We start from the raw sequence: 17,024 nt of genomic DNA on the forward strand, positions 1-17,024 counted from the left end.
GAAAAAATAATTCAAGGGTGTAACATATTCTTGAGGCATTGGTGTCATTCTGCTTTGACAGAGGAACAGTGCCCCCTGAGTACATCTTCCCACTTTCTGGAACTGGGATGGTAGTAGAGTGTTTTCTGTGTGAACAAAAAACTTAATCACAGTGGAATACACTAAGATGGTTATTCTGCACCTATTTTATACATTTCATGAGAAAAAAATTAAACGGTCATAACTACTACCAAAAGTGGGGATGGGGGAATGTAGTATCCAGGAGCAGCTCTTGGTTGGGTCATCACCTCTAGGATTCCAGCTCTCCTTTAGCTTGATTTGGATCACTTCACATTTCTACCAGGACACTTAATTTACTGAGAGCCATGTTGCCTGCCTCAGAAAGCTGACACCTGTGAAGACTTGTGTTGGAGTTTCTTTTAGGGCTTCCTCCGATGTCATCAAACAAATATCTTGTGGCATTTTTTCTATATTAAAGGGTAGGCTAATTGACAAGTCCCCTCTCTCCCCACCCCCCAAAACAAGCAAACAGTGGTTTTATGTGAAATGAGATACCTCTCAGTTTTTGAGAGCTGTTCCATTCCCTTAATGACTGGTTGTCTCCGTTGTTGGGGTTAGTATCAAGACTTCCTGGAAATCTTTACCATTTTCCCCATATTTTTACTGATGCAATACGGCTCAGTTCCCCTACCCCTACCGCTTGGTCCCTTTTCTCTACTCATCTTTCCCACATTTCTTTTCCTTTTTGTTCTTTATTTTTTGCATATCAGAGAAAACGTACATCCAATATTTGTGCATCTAAGTTCTTTGGGGATGTTGATGTGTAGGGTTTTTTTTCCTTGATGTGTCTTTATCTGGTTTGGGTATGTGTGCAACGCTGGCTTTATAAATTTGGAACGTGTTCCATCCCTTTGTATTTCATGGAGTAATTTGAGGAGTTTTGGCATCACTTCTTCTTCAAAGATTTTTGGTAGACCTCAGCTGGGAGTCCATCCAGCCCTGAGTTTTTCATTGTTAGAGACAGTAATGAAAAGCCTTCCATCTCATTACAAGTCATTGGTATGTTTGGGTTTTCTTTTGCTCCTGATTCAGTTTTGGTAGATCCTATTTATCTAGAAATGTATTCATTTCTTCTAGGTTTTCCAATGTATTGGAGTACAAGTTTTCAAAATAGTCTCTAATGATCTGCTGGATTTCTGTGATATCTATGGTGATTTCACCTTTTTAATCTCTAATTTTATAAACTTGGCTTTTCTCTGCTTTTTTCTTGGTTATTTTAGCATGGGGGCTTATCAATCTTGTTTAGCGTTTTAAAGAAACAACTGTTTCATTGGTCTTTAGTGTTGTTATGTTTGTTGTCAAGTTCATTAATGTTGGCTCTGATTTTATTTCCTTCCTTCCTTCAGTGTTTGCTCCTCCACCATAGGCTGGCTTTTACACCATTTCCCATTTACACAGTGCATGATGTCAGCTTCCTCAGTAGGGGGCGCTGAAGTGACACTGCAGGAAGCAGAGGCCTCTGGTTAAGCTACTGCACCATTGCTCTGTGATGCTGGTATGAGTCCATGTGAGGGCAGCGTGGATCAGGTGAGGAGATCCTCAGATCCTGAGGAAGGCTTTGGTCTCCAGGAAAATTTCCCAACACTTTCCAAGCTGATCTTAGGTGATGGTGCCCTCCTAGTGAATGGTCCAACTGTAGTGGGAGGCACCTGACTCTGAGTTCAGAACTTGGCAGTCCCTGGCTCTACCCATGCCCACCTGAGTTGTAGCACACCAAACACACTGCCCTTACCAGGCACATATTCCCAAGGGTCCCCCATCCCTTTCTGTTCAGAGGATGCTGTGAGAGCCATGGCTGCTGCTCCCTCAGGTAAGGAAGGTCCAGGTGGGCTGGGGAGTGGACAGCCCTGGATGCTCCTACCATGTGGTCACCCATGCCCACCGGCTTGTCCCCTAGAGATGAAGAGCTGGCATAAGGCAGAAGCTGCTGTAGAGTATTGAAGCTGCTGCTGACCTTGAGGAAGAAGGTAGGTGCAGGATGCACATCTGGGAAGGCACAGCCACCTTGGGTGGGGACTATGGTTCCTGGAGTGGTGCTCCTTGGTGACAGGAGCTGCCACATTGTAGGAAGGCTCACCCAGGATGAGCATCTACCTCTGGAGGGCTGGAGGGGTGACCCATGTGTTTAGAGTTCTGGGGCTGGAGGTATGGGGTACCTTTGGTGTCTTTAAGCTGTTTGCGGGGGTGGATGCAGTGTGAAGATCCTCCAGGTTGGGGGCATACCTTGAGGTGTCTGGTTGGAACCCCCTGTTGTGCAGGAACAGTTGTGTGGGTCTCAGTGAGGGGGCCTTAAAGGAGAGACAAGCTCCTGGGGACAGGTAGGCCTGTTTGGGGAGGACCATGTTGAGTGGGCCTGCCAAAGATGGCTCAGCGTTCAGCAAAGAAGAGGTTCAGTTTGGGGACAAAAAGACTTCCTCCTGCATGCACACATTCGCAGTACCCAGAGCCACCACCACCATGAGACAGAGACAACTTCTTGGGGGTCTCAGGTCTGTGGACTTCTCCACTGGCAGGCAGCATCCTATCATCTTAACCACCTTACACAGGAGAATGACAAACAGACTTTTACGGCCCTGCTGCCCATTTACTGTCCTTTGGGCCATGGTGGAGATTAGTTTAGCCTCTGGATTTATAGCTAGTCAACTCTGAGGCCCCTGTAGAGGTAGGGAACATTTATACTGGCGGGGCTAAGGATGGCATCTGCAGGTCTGGACTGAGTGTGCATGGGTGCACACATGGGTGTGTGTGTGTGTGTGTGTGTGTGTGTGTGTGTGTGTGTGTGTGGTGTGCATATGTGTGGAGTTTGGGCTTCAGTGTGTGAGTATGAGAATGTATGTGCATCTGTCTGCAGATGTTCAAGTGCATTTCCAGACATTGCATGTGAATCGGTGTGAACTGTTTTTGTGAGTCTGTTTAGTGTAATGCATGAGTATATATGAATAAATAAGGCTATGATTTGTGTGTGTGTGTGTGTGTGTGTGTATGTGTGTGTTAGATTTGCCTTCTCTTGTCACCCCCTACCATTGCTCAGCCTGGTACCCCTTTGCAGCCATGTTTGCATCTTGTGAGCTTTCAGTTCGAGATCTTGCATGGTGTAGACATTTTGGGCCAGCCTGGTCTCTGTGTGTGTGTGTGTGTGTGTGTGTGTGTGTGTGTGTGTGTGTGTGTGTGTCTGTGTGTGTGTGTGTGTGTGTTAGGGGTGACATCATGTGGTGGACGAACTGAGCACCACTGAGGCTCCCCTCCCCGTGCAGATCTAAATTGAGCACTTACTCACATGCTTTTATTGAGAATACAATCCAGTCTGAGGACAGGTAGATAAATAATAAGTTCCATGGCAGAAATAAAGGTCAGAAAGACAGGGAAAGGGCTCACCAGAAGTGGTGGTAAGCTTGGCCTCACTGAGGGGATAATGTTGGAGCAGATCATTGAAGGAAGGGAGGACATACACCTCTTCAGGAAGGGTGTTCCTGACAGAATTATCAACACCTGCAAGATCTTGACCTGGGAAGACAGAGTAGCAAGGTGGCCAATGAAACCAGAGCAGAGTGAAAGAGAGTGATGTTGCGGTCAGAGAAAAACAGGGTCCACCTTGCAGAGTCTTGAGGCTGCTGAGGTCTTTGGCCCTTACCCTGGGTAAGATGGGAGCCCTGGGGGAGTTTGGACCAGAGGAGGAATATGGAAATATCAGGGACCAGTAGGAAGGAAGCACAGTCACTAGGGTGTCAGGCCAAAGAGGAAACTTCGGCCTATTCTTTGCAGAATTTTGCTTCTGGGCTGGGAACCCCAGGCTCAGCCTCCACTTTTCAGCATTCAGAGTAGGGGTGGCAGAATCCTTGTTCATTGAATGGGCACATTGAATTCTGGCCACTCTCCAGAATACATAATTCTAATTTTTAATGTCTGTGTGTGTGTTTTGTGTGTGTGTGTATGTATACACTCACTCACACACACACACACACACACACACCCACAGACACACACTCTCCAGATTTTTCAAAATATGAAATATATGTGTCTTATTTTACACTCCCTAAATTCATTCATGTTCATGTATGTAGATCTATAATCAACTTTTCCCAAGATTATTCTCAGAAATATTCATCCACCTGAAATGCATATGTGTTTCCTAGTACTGAAAACTAACTTCACTGAATGGTGCATAGAAATCCTAATATTTCTACAGTAACTGACCCAGTTTCACATCAATTCTAGTAGATTCCTATGGGACATGATGTGTATTTTGACGTTCATTTTTATTCAACACTGGTACATTACTATTTCTTCAGTTGATGCACATCATGGGATATATATTTCATCCTCAAGTTGACAAATTTCTAGGCATTTGGTTCACTTTCAATCACTTCCTGCTTCAGAACACATGTATTCCTCCATGTTCCTGGACTGGTCTTTTCATGAGACTTCTTTCCAAACACATTATTTTCCATTTCCATAATCACTTTTGAAGGAAAACTCACACACCCTTCATGGTAAACCATAACCCTAATATCACCTTTGGATGTATAACTGGTTGGAATGAATGATTGTGTATCAATATAAGATTTCCTATATATTTTCAGATATCAATTCAATCCATTATTTAAATTGGAACCAGTTATAATATTTATTCACAGTAGGGTCTATTCATGCATTATCTCTATATTCATAGACCCAGGGTACACCTATTTGTACCCCCAAATGCTAATTTATACGTCAACATATTGCTCCCAGAAATGGTGGAAGAAATACTCATGTCACCTGATCTACATATACATTTTACCACAGTGATATTCTGGACACAAAATGCCAAGGCCGCACTTATGATTGTACCAAAGCCTAATTGGAAAGTGAGCATGGATTACTCAAAGCATCCTTGTCCAGGTTGCCTAATGCTCTCAAATGTCAATCCTATTGGTGTCTACACATTGGTTTCTTCCTAAGATTATATATTCAACCTCAACCCTGTTGAAAATGTCTAATCCTCTCACTCACTTTATACTTTGGCTGATTTCCTAATGTCTCTATTGATATCTGCTTTCCTACATATTTTCCCCAGTTCATCATTGTGACTGACTCTTCACATGTGCTGACTTTCACATTCACTCTCTAACCGACACCCTATTGCTAAAGAACTTTTGGTCCAAAATTTATACTCACACTTCTTCCTAAACCTACCGACTATCTTCCTAATCCTACCTCCTATCCCCTTTTGACTGGTTATTCTCTTCTACATTCAATCATCCAAGGTACAAGGTCCTATGCCATTGTATATCGATTTATCTGAGACATCTGTGCAGAAAGTCATTCAAAGCTAAGTATCCCAATCAAGGGCCCAATGCCCTTCTGGCCTTCAAATCTTAGATTCGTGTTTTCATACATATACTTCACCTATATATTATTATAAATATCACAGGTTCCCAATACCATTCTTCATCCAGCAGAGTGATTCCTAACCCAAATCGAACAGGTTCTTAACCCTAACCATACACTCTTCCCTCAATCTAACTTTACAGAGGAGCAGGGACAGAGTTGGTCTTACAATACAGGAATGTAGGGGATCTTCCACCTGCTGAGAACCTCAAAGGTCCATGCAGAAATGATCCCTGGAGAAGATGTAGGCAGCTACGAAGGACCCGAGAGAGAAAAAGTCATCTTCCAGGGCAAACAACCTGGTCAGGATGAAGGGATGTGTCTGAATGAGCCTCTCTCTTCTTAATGTAGACAAGATGGACCAAAGCAGGCCTGTGTGGAGAGCTGTTCCTTGGTTGCCTGTGGTTGATATCCCATTCTAACTAGTGAAAGTGTCACAGGAATGAGGGGAAGCCTCCATCTCATGGGACCCTTGGAAGCAACTGTTAGGACACAGTGGTTGCCAAGGCAGTGACCTCATTCAGTTCCTGAGGGAAGTGACCTCACCTCACTTCCTTGGTGATGGAACTCTCTGAACTTGGGATCCAGGAAGCCAGGCACACAGAGCCAGTCCCAGCCCCAGTCCCGGTGGGCTCACTTGTTTGGATTTACCAAGGACAGAGTCAGTCTTTCTTGGTACCTACTGATGTGAGGATGGCCAAATGCCAGGAAAGCTCTGCAGAGGGGCCTTTCCTGAGAAAGCAGGTAGTGGCTCACCGCTGGCTCCTGACAACTTCACAGAGTTGGCCAAGGAGGCCAGATGTGAGACAGGACAGGCCATTTTGGGGGAACATAGTATGGCCCACCAGTCAGAAGACACTCCGGGTAGTCACAGACCAACTTGGAAGAAGGAGGTGCCTTTGTGGGTGTGGGTGTGAGTTTCTGGTTTCGTCTCATGTTCTGAGAATAGGTAGGGAAGGCGGTTTGTTTGGTTTGGAGTGGACTGTTTCTAGTAAGTCTTTTGACCAGGCGAGTGTTTCTATGTTTGTGTATCCCACTGTGTCCCTGGTTGTAGACATTAGAGAAGAGAATGCATCAATGGATGTGCGTCCGGTCTAGTAGAAAGCTTCCCGGCATTCATCCTGCCCGATTTATGAATGGACTGCGGCTTGCCTTATGGATGGGCAACACCTACTATCTTCCTAAGTTCCTGTTTTCTTCCTGAATTCTGGCCACTCTCCAGAATAGGCTCATGGTTTTGTGTCCAAGATATGTACCACCTCCAAGCTCGGTGACATGGCCATGTACTGGATAGTTGAAAGAAATGGTGAGCATCTCAGAAAACTCAGATATCAGTGTGATCAGTAAAGTCTCCCTAGAGAAACCCTGCTTTGGGCCTTTGGCTTACCTATCCTTTTGTGGCCCTGAATGTCAGGAAGGCCTTTGCCTCAGGGCACCCCTTTGTGAAGCCTGAAGAAAACAGTTTTCAAATGGAAATGAATGGGCATCACCTGTGGCTCTTTGCTTAATTGCTTTGCAAAGGGATGTGTCTGAATCAGCCTCTTGGCCCTGTGTGAGGCTGTGGCTTACATTGTCAGCACCTGATGGATCCAAAGAAAGATCCCATGTGTGCATCCAAAGCCAAATTGGCACAAAAGCAGTCATCCTGGATGAGGTCTCTCGCCTTCCTCTGTAAGGTTCCTGACCTCCATCAAGTGAGAATAGGGATCCTTTGTGTCAAATGAGTCCTTCAAAGCCATGCAGAGGCTAGCCCATAGGTGCTTGGGTTTTCTCATGACTCCAGTTCACACAAAGAATCTATACCCGGCAGTCAGTAGGCCTCCAATTGGAGAAGTAGAGCAGTATTAAAGGCAGGCCTATTTGATCACTCCAGGTCCAAAGGAAGGGTGTCCAGGCCACCCTGACATTAGGCAAATGAGAGGCAAGGGAGCTTATTGTGGACACTGTCTTGGGCTGTGCCCCTCATGGAAACCTCCAGCCAGAGGTCATGATGAGTGTCTGTATGGAAGAAGATGAGGGCCATGTGGCAGTGTTTTGGTTTGAATTGTGGTGTGGCAGTGGGAAGAGATGACTGGGTCCACCTGGGCTTGAACTCTGGTGTGATTCCCCTTGGAGACTGAGTTCTGGAACTGACCTCAGAGAAGTATTGCCGTGAATTGTGTCGGGATGTTAGGAGGCCACGCATGAGAGTCGCCCTTGGAAACTGAGATCTAGGCCCAGGCTGGCTTTCCACAGAGCACTGGGAATCTCAGCCCGGATATCACATGATTTTATTCTTAAAGACCTGGCAGCCATCGTGGAGAGTCCAAACACACGTGGACCTCACATTGTAGACCTCAATGGGCCTGGCTTCCTGTGACCTTTTGGCCACTCCTTGGGAAGCCTTGTTTGTGAGAGTTCTCCAGAGCTTTCGTTGAAATGAGCTTCCTCACCATTTAATGGTTCCTGAAGGAATGGAAACCCACAGTGCCTCCAACTTCATCCTTTAAAAATGGCTAGCTAGATAAATACCATGACATTTTTGAAATTCCCATGACCAGGTGGCACTGGAGAACCTTTGGATGTCCTGTTGCTGATCATGAGTGTACCAGACAGTGCCTTGATTGACTGGGTTTCATGAAAATGGTGTAGAACAGAGATGCCAGTGAGTTGGGGCCTGCTGAGTAGTGGGCCTAGAGCAGTGGTGTGCAGGTGTGTGATAGAACATCTGTGGTGGGGCCATGTGGATCTGCCATTGGCTTCCAAATGGCTTGTGACTGACATGGTGCAGCGAGCAGACCCTTCTATGTAAAGGCATCTTGTTATATGGAGAGGTTTCAGGGCAATGTTCAGAATCAGGTTGCTATGGTCAAGGGGGCAAGCTCTGTGGGATAGAAGCCTGGCTGGTGCATTCTCCTAGGACCTTGACCCACCACACGTGACAGAACTCCCTCCAGCACTGTGTCCCAGTTGAACTCCTTGTATTTCCTGAAGCAAATTCCAAACTCCCAGTGCAGCAGCAAGAAACACCACGAAAAGTGGAGGATGACCAAATGGCTTCACAGTCCACACAGGGAGACACTTAGACCCCAGTGGCCACAGTTTACCTGCAAAGAGAGAATTCAGCACTTCTGCCTCATGTTCATTGGAAAATCAGAAACCATGTCCTCCAGGTCACATAGATGCAGACCTGGTTTGATGGTCTCACTACAAAGGAAGCTAAAGCTCCTGACAACAACATATATTTCAAGTGCCCAACCTCAGAAGCAGTTTCTCACGAAGTCTTTAGGCCAGCAGAGCTCCACGTTTGTGGAGTGTTTACCCTGTCCCTTACTCATGGAAAGTAGTCTACCACCTCCAAGGTTGTGAACTCCTGAGCATTTTCCATTCCACATATGTATTCACAGCATTTCTAACTCTTCTCCTCAAATTGTGTCTTACTTATTGTGAAGGTAATGTCAAGGCAATGTTCTGGATGAGAGTGGGAAGATTTTTTTGTAGCACATATTGGCCTACACATTGGATTCATTTTCCTATTTTCCGTTCGAAATACTGAATCCCTGACACTAACCCATACCCTACTAGATTGTGACTACGAATACTAATATGATGGAGAAAAATAACTCAAACAGAATAGAAATACAGGCAGTTCAGAGGAGGCCTGGTGTATAGTTGGACTGGCCTTTGGCATTATAAAGGGTAGGTGTTATAAATCTAGTCCAATTTAGTAGAAATAGTTCTCCATGTGTTTTGAATGTTAACAAATATGTGAATTCCTGTCTCCCTTTCTCTGTAGCCTATTCAGCAACATGCATTTTTACATGCACATATAGAATCCTACCTCCTATCCCACGTCCATTCTTGTGAGGTGGCTGACTTGGCAGATACAAACTGTGAGAAGAGATCACTCCTCCTAAACGCTGTTGGAACTGAAAATTCAACCTCCAGGTGAGCTTCCCACATGAACAACATGATACATAAATACATGTTCAGTAAAATAAATATTTTTGGATCTGTGGATGATAAATATTTCATGATGAATTTCGATTGGCATATATATTTCTACTCTTTAATGTCTGTGTTTGTGTGTGTGTTTTTCTTTTGTGTATATATATATATATACATATACACACACACACACACACATACACACACTCTCCAGATTTTTCAAAATATGAAATGTATGTGTCATATTATATACTCCCTAAATTCATTCATGTTCATATATGTGGATTTATAATCAACTTTTCACAAGATTATTCTCAGAAATAGTCATCCACCTGAAATACATATTTGTTTCCTAGTGCTGAAATCCTAATATTTCTACAGTAACTGACCCAGTTTAACATGAATGCAAGTAGATTCCTATGGGACATGATGTGTATTTTGACGTTCATTTTTATTCAACACTGGTACATTACTATTTCTTCAGTTGATGCACATCATAGGATATGTATTTCATCCTCAAGTTCACAAATTTCTAGGCATTCATTTCCCTTTCAATCACTTCCTGCTTCAGAACACATGTATTCCTCCACGTTTCTTGACTGGTCTTTTCATGAGACTTCTTTCCAAACACATTCTTTTCCATTTCCATAATCCCTTGTGAAGCAAAACTCACACCCCCTTCATGGTAAACCATAACCCCAATATCACCATTAGATGTATAACTGGTTAGAATGAATGGTTGTGTATCAATATTAGATTTCCTATATATTTTCAGATATCAATGCAATCCATTATTTAAATTGGAACCTGTTATACTATTTATTCACAGTATGGTCTATTCATGCATTATCTCTATATTCATAGACCCAGGGTACACCTATTTGTACCCCCAAAGGCTAATTTATATGTCTTCAACATATTACTCCCAGAAATGGTGGAAGAAACACTCATGTCACCTGATCTACATATACATTTTATCACAGTGATATTCTGGACACAAAATGCAAAGGTCACACTTATGATTGCACCAACGCCTCATTGGAAAGTGAGCATGGATTACTAAAAACATCCTTGTCCAGGTTGCCTAATGCTCTCAAATGTCAATGCTATTGGTGACTACACATTTGTTTCTTCCTAAGATGATATATTCAACCTCAACCCTGTTGAAAATGTCTAATCCACTCACTCACTTTATACTTTGCCTGATTTCCTAATGTCTCTATTGATATCTGCTTTCCTACATATGTTCCCCAGTTCATCATTGTGACTGACTCTTCACATGTGCTGACGTTTACATTCACTCTCTAACCGACACCCTATTGCTAAAGAACTTTTGGTCCAAATTGCATACTCACTCTTCTTCCAAAACTTACCAACTATCTTCCTAATCCTACCTACTATCCCTTTTTGACTGGATGTTCTCTTCTACATTCAATCATCCAAGGTACAAGGTCCTATGCCATTGTGTACCGATTTATCTGAGACATCTGTGCAGAAAGTCATTCAAAGCTAAGTATCCCAATCAAGGGCCCAATGCCCTTCTGGCCTTCAAATCTTACTTGGATTTCTGTTTTCATACATATATTTCACCTATATATTATTATAAATATCCCAGGTTCCCAATACCATTCTTCATCCAGCAGAGTGATTCCTAAGCCACATCAAACAGGTTCTTAACCCTAACCATACACTGTTCCCTCAATCTAACTTTACAGAAGAGCAGGGACAGAGTGGGTCTTACAATACAGGAATGTGGGGGATCTTCCACCTGCTGAGAACCTCAAAGGTCCATGCAGAAATGATCCCTGGAGAAGATGTAGGCAGCTATGAAGGACCTGAGAGAGCAGAAGTCATCTTCCATGGCAAACAACCTGGTCAGGATGAAGGGATGTGTCTGAATGAGCCTCTCTCTTCTTAATGTAGACAAGATGGACCAAAGCAGGCCTGTGTGGAGAGCTGTTCCTTGGTGCCTATGGTTGATATTCCATTCTAACTTGTGAAAGTGTCACAGGAAGGAGGGGCAGCCTCCATCTCATGGGAGCCTTGGAAGCAACTGTTAGGACACAGTGGTTGCCAAGGCAGTGACCTCATTCAGTTCCTGAAGGAAGTGACCTCACCTCACTTCCTTGGTGATGGAACTCTCTGAACTTGGGATCCAGGAAGCCAGGCACCCAGAGCCAGTCCCAGTCCCAGTCCCAGTGGGCTCACTTGTTTGGATTTACCAAGGACAGAGTCAGTCTTTCTTGGTACCCACTGAGGTGAGGATTGCCAAATGCCAGGAAAGCTCTGCAGAGGGGCCTTTCCTGAGAAAGCAGGTAGTGGCTCACCGCTGGCTCCTGACAACTTCACAGAGTTGGCCAAGGAGGCCAGATGTGAGACAGGACAGGCCCTTTCGGGGGAACATAGTATGGCCCACCAGTCAGACGACACTCCGGGTAGTCACAGACCAACTTGGAAGGAGGTGCCTTTGTGGGTGTGGGTGTGAGTTTGTGGTTTTGTCTCATGTTCTGAGAATAGGTAGGAAAGGCGGTTTGTTTGGGTTGGAGTGGACTGTTTCTAGTAAGGCTTTTGACAAGGCGAGTGTTTCTATGTTTGTGTATCCCACTGTGTCCCTGGTTGTAGACATTAGAAAAGAGAATGCATCAATGGATGTGTCCTGTCTAGTAGAAAGCTTCCCAGCATTCATCCTGCCCAATTTATGAATGGACTGCGGCTTGCCTTATGGATGGGCAACGCCTACTATCTTCCTAAGTTCCTGTTTTCTTCCTGAATTCTGGCCACTCTCCAGAATAGGCTCATGGTTTTGTGTCCAAGATATGTACCACCTCCAAGCTCGGTGACATGGCCATGTACTGGATAGTTGAAAGAAATGGTGAGCATCTCAGAAAACTCAGATATCAGTGTGATCAGTAAAGTCTCCCTAGAGAAACCCTGCTTTGGGCCTTTGGCTTACCTATCCTTTTGTGGCCCTGAATGTCAGGAAGGCCTTTGCCTCAGGGCACCCCTTTGTGAAGCCTGAAGAAAACAGTTTTCAAATGGAAATGAATGGGCATCACCTGTGGCTCTTTGCTTAATTGCTTTGCAAAGGGATGTGTCTGAATCAGCCTCTTGGCCCTGTGTGAGGCTGTGGCTTACATTGTCAGCACCTGATGGATCCAAAGAAAGATCCCATGCGTGCATCCAAGGCCAAATTGGCACAAAAGCAGTCATCCTGGATGAGGTCTCTCGCCTTCCTCTGTAAGGTTCCTGACCTCCATCAAGTGAGAATAGGGATCCTTTGTGTCAAATGAGTCCTTCAAAGCCATGCAGAGGCTAGCCCATAGGTGCTTGGGTTTTCTCATGACTCCAGTTCACACAAAGAATCTATACCCGGCAGTCAGTAGGCCTCCAATTGGAGAAGTAGAGCAGTATTAAAGGCAGGCCTATTTGATCACTCCAGGTCCAAAGGAAGGGTGTCCAGGCCACCCTGACATTAGGCAAATGAGAGGCAAGGGAGCTTATTGTGGACACTGTCTTGGGCTGTGCCCCTCATGGAAACCTCCAGCCAGAGGTTATGATGAGTGTCTGTATGGAAGAAGATGAGGGCCATGTGGCAGTGTTTTGGTTTGAATTGTGGTGTGGCAGTGGGAAGAGATGACTGGGTCCACCTGGGCTTGAACTCTGGTGTGATTCCCCTTGGAGACTGAGTTCTGGAACTGACCTCAGAGAAGTATTGCCGTGAATTGTGTCGGGATGTTAGGAGGCCACGCATGAGAGTCGCCCTTGGAAACTGAGATCTAGGCCCAGGCTGGCTTTCCACAGAGCACTGGGAATCTCAGCCCGGATATCACATGATTTTATTCTTAAAGACCTGGCAGCCATCGTGGAGAGTCCAAACACACGTGGACCTCACATTGTAGACCTCAATGGGCCTGGCTTCCTGTGACCTTTTGGCCACTCCTTGGGAAGCCTTGTTTGTGAGAGTTCTCCAGAGCTTTCGTTGAAATGAGCTTCCTCACCATTTAATGGTTCCTGAAGGAATGGAAACCCACAGTGCCTCCAACTTCATCCTTTAAAAATGGCTAGCTAGATAAATACCATGACATTTTTGAAATTCCCATGACCAGGTGGCACTGGAGAACCTTTGGATGTCCTGTTGCTGATCATGAGTGTACCAGACAGTGCCTTGATTGACTGGGTTTCATGAAAATGGTGTAGAACAGAGATGCCAGTGAGTTGGGGCCTGCTGAGTAGTGGGCCTAGAGCAGTGGTGTGCAGGTGTGTGATAGAACATCTGTGGTGGGGCCATGTGGATCTGCCATTGGCTTCCAAATGGCTTGTGACTGACATGGTGCAGCGAGCAGACCCTTCTATGTAAAGGCATCTTGTTATATGGAGAGGTTTCAGGGCAATGTTCAGAATCAGGTTGCTATGGTCAAGGGGGCAAGCTCTGTGGGATAGAAGCCTGGCTGGTGCATTCTCCTAGGACCTTGACCCACCACACGTGACAGAACTCCCTCCAGCACTGTGTCCCAGTTGAACTCCTTGTATTTCCTGAAGCAAATTCCAAACTCCCAGTGCAGCAGCAAGAAACACCACGAAAAGTGGAGGATGACCAAATGGCTTCACAGTCCACACAGGGAGACACTTAGACCCCAGTGGCCACAGTTTACCTGCAAAGAGAGAATTCAGCACTTCTGCCTCATGTTCATTGGAAAATCAGAAACCATGTCCTCCAGGTCACATAGATGCAGACCTGGTTTGATGGTCTCACTACAAAGGAAGCTAAAGCTCCTGACAACAACATATATTTCAAGGGCCCAACCTCAGAAGCAGTTTCTCACGAAGTCTTTAGGCCAGCAGAGCTCCACGTTTGTGGAGTGTTTACCCTGTCCCTTACTCATGGAAAGTAGTCTACCACCTCCAAGGTTGTGAACTCCTGAGCATTTTCCATTCCACATATGTATTCACAGCATTTCTAACTCTTCTCCTCAAATTGTGTCTTACTTATTGTGAAGGTAATGTCAAGGCAATGTTCTGGATGAGAGTGGGAAGATTTTTTTGTAGCACATATTGGCCTACACATTGGATTCATTTTCCTATTTTCCGTTCGAAATACTGAATCCCTGACACTAACCCATACCCTACTAGATTGTGACTACGAATACTAATATGATGGAGAAAAATAACTCAAACAGAATAGAAATACAGGCAGTTCAGAGGAGGCCTGGTGTATAGTTGGACTGGCCTTTGGCATTATAAAGGGTAGGTGTTATAAATCTAGTCCAATTTAGTAGAAATAGTTCTCCATGTGTTTTGAATGTTAACAAATATGTGAATTCCTGTCTCCCTTTCTCTGTAGCCTATTCAGCAACATGCATTTTTACATGCACATATAGAATCCTACCTCCTATCCCACGTCCATTCTTGTGAGGTGGCTGACTTGGCAGATACAAACTGTGAGAAGAGATCACTCCTCCTAAACGCTGTTGGAACTGAAAATTCAACCTCCAGGTGAGCTTCCCACATGAACAACATGATACATAAATACATGTTCAGTAAAATAAATATTTTTGGATCTGTGGATGATAAATATTTCATGATGAATTTCGATTGGCATATATATTTCTACTCTTTAATGTCTGTGTTTGTGTGTGTGTTTTTCTTTTGTGTATATATATATATATATATATATATATATATATATATATATATATATATATATACATATACACACACACACACACACATACACACACTCTCTAGATTTTTCAAAATATGAAATGTATGTGTCATATTATATACTCCCTAAATTCATTCATGTTCATATATGTGGATTTATAATCAACTTTTCACAAGATTATTCTCAGAAATAGTCATCCACCTGAAATACATATTTGTTTCCTAGTGCTGAAATCCTAATATTTCTACAGTAACTGACCCAGTTTAACATGAATGCAAGTAGATTCCTATGGGACATGATGTGTATTTTGACGTTCATTTTTATTCAACACTGGTACATTACTATTTCTTCAGTTGATGCACATCATAGGATATGTATTTCATCCTCAAGTTCACAAATTTCTAGGCATTCATTTCCCTTTCAATCACTTCCTGCTTCAGAACACATGTATTCCTCCACGTTTCTTGACTGGTCTTTTCATGAGACTTCTTTCCAAACACATTCTTTTCCATTTCCATAATCCCTTGTGAAGCAAAACTCACACCCCCTTCATGGTAAACCATAACCCCAATATCACCATTAGATGTATAACTGGTTAGAATGAATGGTTGTGTATCAATATTAGATTTCCTATATATTTTCAGATATCAATGCAATCCATTATTTAAATTGGAACCTGTTATACTATTTATTCACAGTATGGTCTATTCATGCATTATCTCTATATTCATAGACCCAGGGTACACCTATTTGTACCCCCAAAGGCTAATTTATATGTCTTCAACATATTACTCCCAGAAATGGTGGAAGAAACACTCATGTCACCTGATCTACATATACATTTTATCACAGTGATATTCTGGACACAAAATGCAAAGGTCACACTTATGATTGCACCAACGCCTCATTGGAAAGTGAGCATGGATTACTAAAAACATCCTTGTCCAGGTTGCCTAATGCTCTCAAATGTCAATGCTATTGGTGACTACACATTTGTTTCTTCCTAAGATGATATATTCAACCTCAACCCTGTTGAAAATGTCTAATCCACTCACTCACTTTATACTTTGCCTGATTTCCTAATGTCTCTATTGATATCTGCTTTCCTACATATGTTCCCCAGTTCATCATTGTGACTGACTCTTCACATGTGCTGACGTTTACATTCACTCTCTAACCGACACCCTATTGCTAAAGAACTTTTGGTCCAAATTGCATACTCACTCTTCTTCCAAAACTTACCAACTATCTTCCTAATCCTACCTACTATCCCTTTTTGACTGGATGTTCTCTTCTACATTCAATCATCCAAGGTACAAGGTCCTATGCCATTGTGTACCGATTTATCTGAGACATCTGTGCAGAAAGTCATTCAAAGCTAAGTATCCCAATCAAGGGCCCAATGCCCTTCTGGCCTTCAAATCTTACTTGGATTTCTGTTTTCATACATATATTTCACCTATATATTATTATAAATATCCCAGGTTCCCAATACCATTCTTCATCCAGCAGAGTGATTCCTAAGCCACATCAAACAGGTTCTTAACCCTAACCATACACTGTTCCCTCAATCTAACTTTACAGAAGAGCAGGGACAGAGTGGGTCTTACAATACAGGAATGTGGGGGATCTTCCACCTGCTGAGAACCTCAAAGGTCCATGCAGAAATGATCCCTGGAGAAGATGTAGGCAGCTATGAAGGACCTGAGAGAGCAGAAGTCATCTTCCATGGCAAACAACCTGGTCAGGATGAAGGGATGTGTCTGAATGAGCCTCTCTCTTCTTAATGTAGACAAGATGGACCAAAGCAGGCCTGTGTGGAGAGCTGTTCCTTGGTGCCTATGGTTGATATTCCATTCTAACTTGTGAAAGTGTCACAGGAAGGAGGGGCAGCCTCCATCTCATGGGAGCCTTGGAAGCAACTGTTAGGACACAGTGGTTGCCAAGGCAGTGACCTCATTCAGTTCCTGAAGGAAGTGACCTCACCTCACTTCCTTGGTGATGG

The sequence above is a fragment of the Spermophilus citellus genome (assembly GCF_964194105.1).
Source record: "Spermophilus citellus genome assembly, chromosome: 17".
Lineage (NCBI taxonomy): Eukaryota > Metazoa > Chordata > Mammalia > Rodentia > Sciuridae > Spermophilus > Spermophilus citellus.